Source organism: Leptinotarsa decemlineata, unplaced genomic scaffold (genome assembly GCF_025532065.1).
Source record: "Leptinotarsa decemlineata unplaced genomic scaffold, Ldec_3_MD MMD2_tig00000576_RagTag_RagTag, whole genome shotgun sequence".
In the NCBI taxonomy this organism is placed as follows: Eukaryota; Metazoa; Arthropoda; class Insecta; order Coleoptera; family Chrysomelidae; genus Leptinotarsa; species Leptinotarsa decemlineata.
This window is the reverse complement of record NW_027412551.1, coordinates 3,214,732-3,230,732: the sequence shown is the minus strand read 5'-3', so window position 1 is coordinate 3,230,732 and position 16,001 is coordinate 3,214,732. Positions and strand designations below refer to the sequence as shown.

At 33.6% G+C, this 16,001-nt stretch overlaps 1 protein-coding gene across 1 annotated transcript in view; it reads right to left on the bottom strand.

Annotated features, from left to right (window-relative positions):
* Positions 1–15,707, bottom strand: part of LOC111505252 (choline/ethanolamine transporter flvcr2a) — a 39,945-nt gene extending 24,238 nt beyond the window's left edge. The window contains exon 1 of the mRNA XM_023160029.2: positions 15,402–15,707. The gene's annotated coding sequence lies outside the window, so the exon portion shown is untranslated. The remainder of the gene's footprint in view (positions 1–15,401) is intronic.
* Positions 15,708–16,001: the final 294 nt, after the last annotated feature.

The window sequence follows — 16,001 nt, the reverse complement described above, 5'->3', positions numbered from 1 at the left end:
TTATGGAAAGCAGAAGAATACTGGAATTGCGTAACAAATACTCAGAACAAATAACTGAATATAGACAAGAACAACGACAAATTGTCTATTTAGTATGACAGTCACGACACAGTTACGAAAGGGTGGACTGATGGTTTGATAATGTGTACGCCTAACATGCCTGCAAATAAAGGATCGCGACTAATCATTGTGTATTGCGGAGGAAGTAAAGGATGGGTTCCGAATTCTTTGAAATTATATGAAAAAAAACTCGAGGACTGTAATGTTGACTATCATAATAACATAGAAGCGGATATTTTCGAGGAATGGTTTGAAAAAACATTGATCCCAAATTTGGATGCGAATAGTGTAATAGGTCTTGACAACGCTTCCTATCATTCGCGACAGCTCATCAAAGTACCGAATAGAAATTCGAAGAAAGATGAAATACAAAGTTTTTTGATGGATAACAATTTGTATTTTGAAGATTACTATACCAAAAACCAACTACTTGAAGTTTTACAGACAAAAAAATTCGAAAAAATGTATGCCCTTGAGAGTATTGCCTAAAAGTATGGACACACCATACTGAGACTTAGTCCCTATTTTTGTGTTTTCAATCCCATTTATTTCGGGAAAATTGAAACAAAGCATCAGGCGTAAACATAATTTTCCAAAATTTGATAGGAAGGTAATAGAGCTAATTGGAGAAGAAGTATTTAATTTTTGGGAAAGAAAGTTTTTGGCTTTCTACTACTCCATCTGATACAAAAAAATGGATGAGAGAATCTTCCATTCATTCAAAGTAGAACTCATGTGAATGATATCTGATTCTTATTCCTCAACAAATGTTCGATATACAAACTGAATAGAGAAAAGTATCTTCTGTATAATTCAGTGTTCATATAGAAGTATTTGTTTCGAAAGAATTTTTTTTTTCTTTCGTGTAATTCAATGTTTATATGAAAGTAGCTGTTTCAGGAGGACTTTCTTTCAGTTTGTGTCTGAAAGTTACTTCTTTGCATGATCTACACATCCATGTATGGAGTTACTTATTTTCAAATTGATTACTTCCTTCCTTTCTTTGGAAGATTCTCTCATCCATTTTTTTGTATGATATGGAGTAGTAGAAAGCCAAAAACTTTCTTTCCCAAAAATTATTCACTCCTGAAAATATAACCCTTTCAAATCAAGTATTTAATATTTGATATTACTGACAAAAAAGGATTAAAAAATTTCAGTTGAAAAATTTTAGTTGAAAAATTTCAGTTGAAAAAGACTATATGGAGATTGAACACTGCCATATTAATGGTGGAAAGGAACTCATTATTGATTTGAATGACGACAGTGAAGGTGAAACAGAGAATATGCAAGATAAATCATCAGAAGCTCTCAAAGAAAGTTTGTTAAGTGTTTTGAAGCGGTTGATTATGAATATATGCGAGTAAGCAGTATTCAGAAGTATTTCCAATTATCACCCTGTTATTCGAATCCCCATTTTCCCACTCACCTATATAAACGAAATATTCATTAAATATATCATTATATAAATTTTGACGTAAATTTAATACTCTGTTTGAAAAAAAAAATAGAAAAATTAGTACACCCTTCCCTCAAGCAAAAAAATTTCAGACTTCTTAGAGACATATTGATCGATAATTCTTATCCCAGAAAACTTATAACTTTCAATACAGGCAGTAATACAAATTCTGATGTAATTAACAGAAATGTATGTAATGATAGTTCACCTATCAATATTTTTTATAAATCTATACCTAACCTTGGAAATCTATCTTCAAATATCATAAAACTTTTTCATAATGAACAAAATATCAAAATATGCCAAAAAAATATTAAAACTATAAAGAATTTGAATACTAAATTGAAAGATAAAACTGATACAACAAAAAAGTCAAATGTGATTTATAACATTCCTTGTAACTATTGTAACTTGAATTATATTGGAACAACATCTAGAATTCTTAATGATAGAGTAACTTCACATAAAAGTGATATAAAGCTCAATAAAAAATCATGTGCATTAGCACAACACTCTATAGAAACAGGTCATAAACCAAATTACTCTAATATCAAAGTTTTACATACAGAAAAAAATATTTCCAAAAGCCTTTTTCTCGAAATGGTGGAAATTAATGAGTCTTCTGATTGTATGAATAAGAAAACTGACATTGATAATCTCAGCAGTATATATAGTAATTTACTAGAACTACATCAAAAACATAATAATAATGAAAGATGTATCAATCAATAACTCTTTTATTACAGTAAAAAATTATCAAATCATCATACCCATTGAAAAATGACATTTATGTGAAGGTATGACATTTGTCAAACCCACAAAAAAATCGTATACATGTTAACTTTTACGTCAATTTATATCTTCAATTCGTTGTTTTTCACTCATTTTTACTGTAAGTATGATTTGTAATGTTATTCAAAGGCGAAAATATTCAAAAATCATTAAATTATAGGCCCTGAAGAAGCTTCCCATTAGAAGCGAAAGCTTAGCAAAGTAAAGCAGAGTTTGATTTTTTGACTGAGAGACCCTGTTAATCCATTTTACCATACATTTCTCCAGTCGCTGACATTATCCAATATATATATATATATATATAATATATATATATATATATATATATATATATATATATATATATATATAATATTATATATATATATATATATATATATATATATATATATATATATATATATATATATATATATATATGATGAGCTGTTTTCTCGGGTTTCGCTCCGTGTTCTGTATATATATATATATATATATATATATATATATATATATATATATATATATATATATATATATATATGATGAGCTGTTTTCTCGGGTTTCGCTCCGTGTTCTGTGTATTTTCTTCCCATAAGGATTATTTTCACAACGTTTCGGCAAAGTCTCATTTGCCATCTTCTGGTGATGTCTGGTTTTTTCGACTAGACTGATTAGTTCGAACTCTGTGTCTCAATTTATAGGGATGGATGTTTCCCTGCCTCTCCTGTCTCTGTTATTGTACCTGTATTGTCATGTACCGAGTTTTGCTTCTGGGGTTGAGCGGTCTGATTGCTTGTGCGAAGCGATAAAACGGATCTCCATGTTGATGGTAATCTTTGCGCATCATCCCTCTTGTTTATATTATTAGGTCGTTTTTCAATTTCGATAGCCTCTCTGATTGTTTGTGAGTAAAAGTTTTCGTTGCTTGCTAGCATTTTTGTGTTATCGAAATTGATATTATGTCCTGTTTGAAGTACGTGTTGGAAGAGAGAAGACGTGGTGACTTTTCCCTTCACTGCTAGTTTGTGTTCATCTTTGCGAATGTTGATTCGTCTGTTGGTCTGGCCGATGTAAGTCCTGTCACAATCATGGCATGGTACTTCATACACTCCTTGTGACTCCAGTGGTATCTGATCCTTGGGATTACGAAACATGGACCTTATTGTCCGTTCTGGTACGAACGAAGTTGATATGTTATGTCGGTGAAGAATTCTGCTGATTTTATCTGTTGTTCCTGCAATATATGGTAGTGTGGTTGTTATGACCGGTGTATCTCGAGTTTTTTGTTGTTTCCGTGTGGTCTTGGCAGCCGCCTTTATACTTCTTTCTGAGTAGTTATTCATTTGTAGAGTTGTTTCGATGGTGTTCAACTCTTGTTGTCTGTGATCGTTGTCTGCCAGCCTCCTCGAACGTGTAATGAGTGTTTTTGCCACAGCGTGAATTTGTTTTGGGTGGTGATGTGAATTTGCGTTTAGGTACCTATTCGTGTGTGTTGGCTTTCGATAAACCGTGTGACCTAATGTTCCGTCCGGCTTTTTCATAATCAGTACATCGAGAAATGCGAGCTGGTTGCCTTCTTCAACTTCTTTCGTAAATGTAATGCGTGGATGGATTTCATTCAAGTGATTAAAAAACCTGGAAAGTTCCTGGTGTCCATGAGACCAAATCACGAAGATGTCATCGACATACCTCAGCCAGAGTTTAGGTTTCAAGTGTGACGTTACTATTGCTTCGGTTTCGATTTCTTCCATAAAGAGATTGGCAACAACGGGTGATAGTGGCGAGCCCATTGGTGCCCCTTCAATTTGTCTGTATCGTTGGTCGTTATAGATGAAGTAAGTGTTTTTGATGCAATGTTCCGCCAAGGTGATGATATGCTCTTCCGGTTTGTATTTCTTTTTGATTATTTCTAGTTCCTCTCCGGTGGTACCTGGGTAAATAACGAGGTTACATCAAAGCTGACAAGGATGTCGTCCGGACTAACCGTTAGTCCATTTTTTGTCGTTTTGTAGTGTTCAATAACTAGTCATTTTTCGATGTCAAATGACGACTGGCGCCACTATCCACACACCGTGAGAATCTTCGAGTTAACACACACACACATATATATATATATATATATATATATATATATATATATATATATATATATATATATATATATATATATATATAATGGTTTTCGCGATTCTTATATAATCAGGAATGATTATTGAATAACGAAATTAGTTACTTCCCTAACTATATTATTGAAGGGGAGCTGTGGGAAGGTAGGTTGCACTCTATCGTTTACATGAACTATACCTAATCTAGAATCGTGTTCTCTGAATTTCCAATAACCGTAGATATTTGCATGTCTCCACAACCTTGAACAGGAATCATTGATTCATCAGCAATGATGATTTTATCCATTTTTTGTCGTTTTGTAGTGTTCAATAACTAGTCATTTTTCGATGTCAAATGACGACTGGCGCCACTATCCACACACCATCAGTTTGACTGAAACTTTCACTATTTTAGTGATATTTATTCATAAATCGAGCTTTTGACATTTGTCCTTGGATCTGATGATTTCGTGTTTTGTTTCATTTATTTCTATTCTCTTCGACGCGTACGCATCTGCAGAAATGGAACAATTTACTACTACATTGATGGATTTAGCCGCTACTACGGCAAAATCTACTACTAATGAGAAATGACAATTGAAACGTTCTATGTTTTTTACCACTTTTATTTGTATGATGTATGAGTTTGAAAATGTCCTTATAGGACAAAACTGCAGTAACGTTAGTTACAAATGAAAGTGGTGAAAAATATAGAAAGTTCCAATTCTCATTTTTGACGGAACAATTTACACTTCTGTACTTCGTATCTAGTAGTTTGCATTTCATGGCGTCGGCTATCAACTCTAGATCTGAATGTTCAACCACTATATAATGGGTTGGAATTTCTTTGGCAATCTCGCCAATACTAATTACATCCACTCGCCACTTATTTTGAATCCTGTGTTATTCAATTGTTGACACGTTTCTGATAACGATGTAACGTATTAAGACATTGATTTTTATTTTTTTTTCTGAAAGTTTCATATAATATAACATGAATTTTACATAACTAGTTCATTATAATATTGAAAACAACAGTGCAAAAATAATATTTCCAAACGCTCAAAGGTGCGAACTTGTTTCTTTCTTTTCATAAAAGAGGATGTATACATCTCCACTCACAAGCAATTTTGGTGATATTGGTGACACGTGTGAATCATTGTATTCATGCCACGTGCCAGTAGAAGGATGTCTGCAGAATGCTGTATAATGTCCGCTGTAGGTAGATCCACTGTGATTCGAAAGTGCATATAGATTATAACGACAAGGAGTCACATTTTCTGCTGCATAATTGTTCATGTCTGATCCATTTTGAGGAAATTCGATGGCAAGATTCAACTTGCCTCTAAATCTTTTTGTTTGAGAAAATCTTTCGAAATGAATGACTAAAATACGGGAAACTTATGGATCGATAGAGACTTTGTGCATTTTCTTCTTTCCTTGCAACTTGAACACGTCGGTTTTTCATGTCCATCCAAAGTTTTCTCTCTTGTGAAGAAATCCAAGCACTGTGATAAATCCCAGAAAGGATCAAAGGATGACTCTCCACAATGTGTGCACTTCATCGTGGATTTAAATTGATCAACGAAATTATCTACAATCTTAGAGTTATATGTAGGTACTCAAATAAATCAGCCATGACTCTTGCGCTTTTTCGCTGTCGCTCAATTTTTCGTTAATCTCAGTTAAGGTCGGTTTGGGTTTCTCACTAATTCTATTAACGTCATCATGTAAACCTTCTGAAAGATAACGAAGGAACTCATGGGCGTCTTGATCCGCATAACCCATGAATCGGGGGGCAAAACTCTGAATCTGACTTTTTAAGGAGACTACCCTCAGATGAATCTTCTGACCACAATTCCTTGATAACTTCTGCGAAATTTGTGATTAAATTAGTATTGATATCTTTCATGTACTCACCCTTTTCCAAATATTCCAGTAACCATGTGGTATTTGATAAACATTGGATTACACTGTTCATGAAACAGGTGTTGCCAATATTTCTCAACCCATTGAGCCCAAAGATTTTGACGGAGGAATGTCTCAGAATTGTGTTGTAGCTGTTGGTGATACGTTCGCCTCCGCTGTTTTCATTCCAGTAATCACGGATGGGATGGGATGGGATTCTTCCCATTATTGGACAAAAGGAATGAGGAATTCGAAGTCAAATTTCTTGAAATTGAATCAGAAATGCTCATGGTGGTTTTTTCGAATTTGTGAAAGAAAGATAATTCTAGTACTTGTTTATTTTCCTTTGCATCTTCTCAGGCATAGGCAATGATCAATCTGCTGACTCCATTTTGCGTTGTTCATAGGAAATTTTGATTTGATTTGTGGGTTCAGGAATTGATTCAATGGCTAGGTATGAAGTTACGCAGGAAACCAATGCGACGCTAAAATCCATTATCAAATAACTTTTCCAACTTTGTCCACAATCGCGTGGCAGACACTTGTGCATACAAACTTTGACTAATAGTCAGAATTATTTCAGCTTTTGCTTTCGCGTCATTCTTCTTTGAAGCACATTGTTGCATTTCCTCCAAATTAAAGAAATTTTCCACAGCGAAGACCTATTCCTCATAATTTCTCCGGCTTTTGAGTGTGGGAATACTTGATATCAAGTTGATGAACTTACTTACTGTTTTCTACTATTTCTACTACCATTTTACAATAAAATTCGGATTAACTTCATGCTGGGACTAAGACATTTAAAGACTGGGAGAAGGTGGAAGATTTTGGTAAGTAATTTCTTACAGTACGGCGCTTTTAGGGAGGATCATTTACGTAATAAGTGAACGAAAAATGATGTTCTTATCGGTGGTGCACGGAAACAATTGCAGAATAATTAGTTGAAATTGCTTGAGAATCAGGAGGCGTCACACAATATCTTTCACAAATTTCCTTCAATTTATCGGTATTTTAACAAAAAAAAATCCGGCGCTCGCTATATGCCATACTTCTCCGGTGGGTGTTCCTTTTTAAAAATATCTTGTTTATTTTTTTTAAATTTATTACAGTACAATATTTGGGGCCGCCCGCGGGTCCGCCTGTTGCTCTATATCCGCCGCGGATATAGAGAATCGTAGAATCACTATTAGAGGAGTTTCTGAGGATGTCCGCATATCGGTTGGCTCATGCCATGACATGTTTTCAGAAATTTTGAGCATGAAGCGTATGGCAGCGAAGTTCTTTCCAAAATTGCTGAATTTTGACAAAAAAAACCGTCATATGAGCATCTCTCAAGAACTGTTGAATGACGTCAACGGCGATCCAGATTTGCTCGAAAGGGAAATAACTGGTGACGAATCATAGGTATATGGCTATGACATCGAAACCAACAGCCAATGGAAGAGCTCAGAACAGCCAAACCAAAAATAAAAACGCCAAGTTCGATCAAATATCAAGGTTTCATCAACTATTTTCTTCGATTACCATGGTGTAGTACATAACTGAGTAAAAACTATTCAAGGCTTTTGCATGACGATAATGCAACTGCTCACTCGTCATTGTTCGTGCGTAATTTTTTGGCCGAAAACAACACCGTAATCATGCCTCAGTTAAAGTATTCACCAGATTTTCCCCTATGTGACTTTTTTTCGTTCTCACAATTGACGAGATCTATCGTCGCGTTTTGCGACCATTGAGGAATAAAAACCGAATGGCTGAAAGAGCTCAAAGACATATCAAAGTGTTTCTCATATGAGGTAGACTACTTCGAAGGGGGCACAATGAAAATTGGTGAGTACATAAACATTTTCTGAGAAAAATAAAAATGAACCTTGTTCTTTGAACAGAGTCGTAGATGGTCATTTCCACATCAGTGATCCGGAATAATTAAAGAGGTCACTAACGTTAATGATGGAAAGAAGTGATCCCAAGTTTGAACCTTGTGGCATCTCAAACTCAATTTTTTGAAATTCCGACTAATTTTGTTTTCAGCTGAACCTTTCTGAAATCTTTCTGTGAGATAGAAATTATAACAGTTTGAAAGGTGAACTTCTGATGCCGTCAGTTTTTTATTTTGTTATATATTGTGAGAAATACGATCAAACCTTCACTGAAATCAACAATTGTGACTTTCCTCTATTCCATCACATATATTTTTTTCAAATCATATGAATGTTGTCCAGTATACTCAAATTTTTGCTGAAACCAGAACTGAAATTTTTGAATAAATTTGTAGTTTTCATTGCTCATATCGTGAAATTAAAGTCGAAATTATTCAGAAAGTTCAATTAATGCAATATGTATTCAGATATGGTGTGATCTATCGTTTTATTTTCAGCGATAGTTACCGTTGCTACAAAGTAAAAATAATTGATATGCCTTTGATAGTTGCTCTACTTTTCTGTCTTTTCTAGTAACGAAGCTATCTATCAATAACAAAATTTTGGAGCACCCTGATAATTTTATCAATATTAGCTTCGTGGCGATCTGATATTTTGAAAAAATGTAACTCCGGATTCCTAGTCCCTTTATACAAAAACATTTGAGAATTGAATCATATTTCTATTCACCTGAAGGACCGCCATTCGGAATTGAAGATATAAAAACAAACCAAAATTTAGAGCGAATCCACGATGCAACTTGATTTTCAACTTGAAGAAACTTTCTCTATAAATCAAATGAATAATGTTATCTACGACCTAAGGTCGGAAAATATATATATAATGAATTATCGTTAGAACTGAAAACATCGTTCACCACGGTACATTCGAGTATCTGGAATAAAAAGAAAAACATTTTTTGAAATTATTGGAATTTGGGAAAAATCAAAATTTCATCTTGAGATCAAATGAAGCTCGCTTCTGAGATCACAGAATAACTTGAAATGTGAATAGAAATCAAACCAATTCCTAGGTCCTTATTCAGTGGAGACCATATTGTCAAAAGGTTGATTGTTACGCCAATGAGTGCTTATCAGTCAAGGACTATTCAATAAAACAAAAATATTACTTAGAAGAATACATCTAATTATGAGTAAACTCGTTAGTTTGAGTATAATTGTACCCAGACTCCATAGGTAATATCGTCATATTTCAACTAACTCACAAAAACATGTGATAATAGGTTGCTATCTGTAATTTGGGCATCTCCTTCCAGCTTTGCAAGGTTATCATCATCATATTTCAACCAATTCACACAAAACATTAATAAATTATATGAGAGTGGATTGGCGGAATGTAAACGTAAATGAAAGAAAACTCAATTTAGAAAATGCGACCCAACCGGGATTCGAACCCGGCTCTCATATTCGCTAGACGGCACATCAGCTAACTTTTATGTCTTCAAACTGCAATCCATGCTTTCTAATTTATATTACAGATGATAAAACTTTCCTCTCGTATCGATGAATTATACACATACCAATCGTGTCTCAGATTGATCTATGGTATCCGCAAATATGATCAAGAAAAGAGAATTGAAACTGTCTATGTTTTTTATTACTTTTATTTGTAACGTTACTGCAGTTTCGTCCTATAAGGACATATTCAAACTTATACATTAAGTACATACATCAAATATACATAAAATGTATCAGTTTGAAAAGTCCCTAAAGGACGAAACTGCAGTAACGTTAGTTACAAATAAAAGTGGTAAAAAACATATTTTCTTCATTATGATTTCCTACAACGTAGTAACGGCTACATCTATAAATTTATTGCAAATATGATCCTATATCTCAAAAGCTAAGATCCGCAAAATTGTTGAAAATGTAAGATGTCCCCATAAATTTACAAAAAAATAAAATATTGGACAGACATCACGTCAAAGGAGTCGTATCTTCCTTCCTCCGTACAAAACTTCTCTGTCTTCAAGCTTTATTATGAGCTCAACCCATCACTTCGTACTATGAAACTATATTCATTTCGAAACCAAATGAGAGATAGTCTCTTGGCCAAGAATGAATAACTCAATATTTCCAGATGTTATATTTATACTTCAACATTTCTGAAATTAATTCTTTTTTGCACGGGAACAATTATGATTGCACTCATTTTAACCTGGGGATGTACTGAAACTTTTCCAAATTGTTTTCAGCTCCATTTTGCATTCGTTTTTCATATATATTAATATGTACACTTTTTGTCATCATTTTTTCAAATATTTTTATATTTATACTGAAGAATGTAATTGAATGCAAATACAATCAAACCTAAAGAAATGAACTTTAAACGTTCAAGCCAGTCTCGAATATACCTAAACAGTTGGTTGAATGCAGTGACGCCTATCAGAAAACAACTACTTTCCTGACTAATACCACGAAGGGCGTTGTATTATATCCGACAGGCATCGACAACTGAAAGAGTCGACCTCCAATTTTGGAACGGACACACGTGCAGACCGGTTTCGGGCTCATTAGCCACTCATCAGTGCAAGATAGTGGCCATCATCAACCTAAAGTCAATGATATTCCATAATTGAAAATCGGAACCTTTCAGAGTATTTCATTCCTCTTCCTAAGTTGGAGCGAACAACAAAATGTCACTCCATCTAGTTGACGAGGTACTAAAAAGTCCTGCCTTCTAGAACAGTAGTACCAATATCTATAATTTTTCAAAAGTACCCCAAAACTGGTACTCTGACTTGCGTAAGACACGCCCCCTTTGGACCTTTAATGAAAAAATATTATTTCAAATCATTGAATATCAAAATCGGGAATTGAAAAATATCACGCACCTATCGGATAAATGAATGAACCATAATTCGCGGTCAAGAAATTTTATCATGATTTTCCAGTTGATTATGCATTAGTAAATTAACAATTTTTTCTATCTAAATATGAACATTGCAAGTGCGATGCTTGTTAAATAACAAATCTGAGAATTATTTCTTTATAGGAGTTATTTTTGAAAAATCTTAGAATAGATCCCTGTTGGAAGAATAAAAAAAAAATATTTTCTAATTTGTGATCACTTGGGTTGGAAATTGAAAAGCTTTATTAATCATTGAAAATATTTTTTTCAATAATACTCGCGATCCGTTTTCTCATGAGCAGATTTGAATTTTTTTCCGTTATTAGACAATTGAAAAATTATTATAAATGAATGCGTTGTTTATAAGATGATTTGAGAATTTTTTCAGAAAGATAATATTTGATGTACATCGTGAATGATAAAACTTTTTTATTGCTTGAAAACGTATTTGTTAAATAACAATTGTTTTTTAGCACTTGTAATTAATATTAAGGAACCAATTCATTTGAATCACAATCCATCTTGCTCTTTGATAACTGAAAGAACTTGTTTTCATTTAAACAAATCATTTATAAAAATAAGTTGACAAGAAAATTTTCCCTCAACTTTGTTAGCCTGAGCATTTCACAAACTGAAAATGAAATAGAAATTGTGTTCATTGATTTATAATTGATTACCTTCATCGAAAGTTTTTTTTCAATTACATTTAGAATTACTGTCTTTTATGAGAACGTTTTTCAGATAGTGGCTCATAATCCTCAGTATTATCTTGTTCTTCATTTATTTCCACGTTTTCTTCGTCGTTTTCTTCCCCCGCAGCGTCTTAATGATAATGAAGATGACAGTGCAGTGATTAATTACTATAATACCGAAGAATCGGTTCTTTAAACATTATTATCAACATAATCGAGACAAATCGAGAAAATTTTAACTACAATGATTTTTACACATAATAATTAATTGTTCAGAGAATAATACAATGGGACTAAAATTGATAAGCTGAAATTATTTATAAATATACGTTGGATAAAAAGTTATATGAGTGATATAGTCATATTAATTGTAGTTCATGAGATAATCAAACAAAGATTGAGAAAATACTGTTTTTTTCATAAACAAATGAAACGAATAATTGGTGAGAGTTTGAATGTTTGAATGAGTACCCAGATAATTGAGTCCCCAGTTTTTTCATCGTATCTCAATTAATAAAAAATGTAAATGTAAATGTAACAAATTGTTTAATGAATAAACAATGAAAGTTCGAAAAAAAAACATTTCACTCCAGTTATCAAAGAACAAGATGAATTATGGTTAACAGAAATGGTTCCTTGAAATTAATCACAAGTGGTAGAAAAATTGCAAATCCGATTTTGGGCAATATTTTTTTTTAGAACCAATTTTTGTAAATGATAATTTGCATCAAAGATTATGTTTCCAAAAAAATTTTGGAACTATCTCATAAACAGTTTGTTTACAACAATTTTTCAAACAAAAATAGTTAAAGAATTTTTGAAATCATTTTCATGTAGCTTTTGATCATTAAAAACCATGTCGATAGTATCTGTATCTGTAGAGTAGGGATGGCACTTAGGCCACATGTGACCCATTGTACATCCTCCCGAGGAGTTGTTCTCCTAGGTCATCTTTCATCCTGTCCTTTCCAGGAAGGTAAATAGGTCACTAGGAGACATCTCCTTTATATTGGCAGATGTAGGCCAAGACACCTTCTTGGTTTTCCCTCCGTGGAGGTGTACAAGTGAGGGAGTTTTCCTGCAGGGGCAGCCGGTTCCTTGTCTTTACTCAAGGCGTAGCTCTTGGCGCCTGCCGCACTACGCCGTACTATGTCCAGCCTTACTCCAAGCGGTAGATTGGGATGGACATTTCTGTTCATCCCCATCTACCGCCTTAGATTGCGGTGAGCACTTCTGTCCAGCCTCGGGATTGGTTTTTGTTTTTGTGGTTTCTGTTTTTGTGTTGTTTCATTCATGTGTGTTCCCATGAGTAGCAAAGGGGAAGAGTTGGTCACCTTTGGCAGAGACCCGCATAACCAGAGGTAGGCTGATTACAATGAGGTTTCGTCCAGTCCCTTAAGGGAATCGTTCGTGACCGCATATCACCCTGCGGCCATTCAGCTGTCGGCGCGATTCCTTACACCTTAGCTTGGGTAGGTTGGTCCACGGTGGCATGTTTTGCAAAAAGTCTTTTGGGGAGTATTAGTTCCCCCCACCCACAGGTCGATAGTAATATTGAAGAAAAAAAATTTATTTTCACTGATTAATGAATCGTTTAAATTTTCAACTTGAGTGAATTATTGATAGATAACAAATTAATTTTCTTGAATTTTTCTAACGGGAATGAAGTCTGAAACCTCTTAAAAATAGTTCCAAAGGATGAAGAATATTTCAGATTTATTTTTTTAACAATGATCGCACTCGCAATTTTCATATTTAAGTAGAGGAAATTGTTAATTGACTATGCATAATTAACTGGAAAATCACGATGAAAAATTTTTGACCGCGGATCAATGTTTATTCATTCATCCAGTAGGAGCCTGGATTTTTTCAATTTTCAATTTTGATTCGAAATATTTTTTTATTGAAGATCCAAAGTGAATATCGGTGCTACAGTTTTGAAAGGTAGAACTGATGTTTGGGAATTTTTTTTATCTTTTTGATTTTTTTTTTCAAATTTGATAGATATCAATTATTTTTAGATATATTTGCAAAAAACCAAAACCTATTGTTTTATTTAATTGTTAAAACTTTTACTATTTTTGCAACCGGCTGTTGAATTTTTTCAAAAATTTTCTACACGCTTTTCCGAATCGAATGACACCTCGTTCATATTTTTCGGAGGCGGAGTAAAAGTTTGACCTGAAAGGCACTTATTGACCAGAGTTGATACTTCACAGTGAAAGTTTACAGTGAAAGTTGCGGAAAAAGACAGGACCAACGTCTTCCTTATACTGGATAGAATCAGAAGTGAAGTTATTTAATGCAGTTGATTTACTAGCTACAAACTTCACTTGAGGAATTATTTTCAATGAGAATTAAAACTGAGTCGGTGTTTCACTTTCTTATTAGGAATTTTCTGCAGATGCCGACAGTTGATTTCTATGTGTGAAACTTTGCGAGAAACGGATTCAAATAAAATTGAGCTACAATGACATGTAGACACTTTCTCTGGTGTATTCAGTGTGAGAAATCTATCAAGTGAAATGTCACAAGTAGTATTTTTCTTTTTAAATTTTTAAATTTGTGGTTGCCTCCTCTTCAAAAAAAGAGGTGTGTGTTTAAAAATCACATAATTAAATGCAAATTTTCTCCTGAAGTATTTTTGTCAACTATTTACTAGAATGCACTTTTGGGATGCATTTTAGGATCTAAAGCAGGGGTCGACAAGTAGTTTTAGGTAGAGTCCGGATACTGTGGGAAAATATTAACGAGGTCAAGAAAAAACCAACTGATGATAATTGAGTGCTATCTATGTATTATTTTGGAGTCAAATCAAATTCTGGATTATAAAACACAAGGCCTAAAATCAATGTGAGAAACTACACTGATGATCTTGAGCCAGTTTTTTATAGTATGGTTCTTGATTGGAACGGCAAATTCGAAGTTTGTCTTTCAGGTGGGCGTCCGTTTATTTGTTTTTCAAAAAACAATCTTTGAGAAAGATGTTTCACATACGAATGTCGAGCCAAACATAGTATTTCTTGCCATTTTCACATTTTTTTGGGACATGTTTGGTCCAAAATTCCTCAGTGGATACCGTTTTAGACATTTGCAAAGACACATATTCTTACAAATCAATTATTTCTATTCAAAGTGACGGCTTTGATAGATTTTTCAACTTGTCAGCCACATCTTTCCATTCTACCGCTACATCAACTTCAAATGGTGATTTAATAAATGGAGATAGCTTGCCTATCTCTGCAAAGTCTTGAAATCTTGTAGCAAAATCTTTCCTAAGATCGCCCAGACATTTTACAAACACTGCAATGTTCTCTTCAGAGTTTTTTCTGTATTCTAGAATTGTGGGAAAATGGGTAAATTCTTGTCTCGCAATATGATTTTCAAAGATGTCCAGATTGGGACCAATCTGGCGGTCCGCCTGTTGCTGACCGTTGATCTAGAGTAGCATATGCCATTTCATGAGTTGAGAGGTTTCAAAGGATTTTATAATATTCTTAGTTCATAATCGATAAATATTTATTATGAAAATTCTATCAAATTTCCTCACACAAGAAATAATAACTAACTTTCCTCAACAACTTATTGTTAGTGCAATTAACAGAAAACTTACCTGAACAGTTGAAGAAGTGATGAGATATGTTATTTGATTTTTTCAACTTTTGATAGTTTTTTGAATTTGGGACAACATCAGCCATTATTCGACTTCAGAACACTTTTTTATTAACTAGAAATTATTTTCGAAGTGAAAATAGAGCAATTATTCAACTTCAAAACACTTTTGAATTGACTGGAAATGATATTCGGAGTATGAATAGAGCAATAATTCAACTTCAAAACACTTTATAATTAACTAGAAATGATATTCAGAGCAAAAATAGAGCAGACTTTATCCAGCAGTGTTCGTAAGACGAATGACAAATGAAAAAATTGATAATTTGAGTATCCTGTTATTATTTTATTGACAAACCAGTGCCGGAGCATCTAAAAATTCTATATACGTGTGATGGAATCAGTTGACACTTGATAAAATTCCATGATAATATCAGTTTGAAAGGTTTTTTTCCGTTTATAATATTAATAATAATGAAAATGGCTTTTATTGGGTGAAATAGAATATAACATACAAAAGGCGAAGTTCAAAACTGCAGTGTAGATAACTACAGGTTTGTTATACTACTTAACCTCCACAGCTGGCTACGAAAACTGGAAA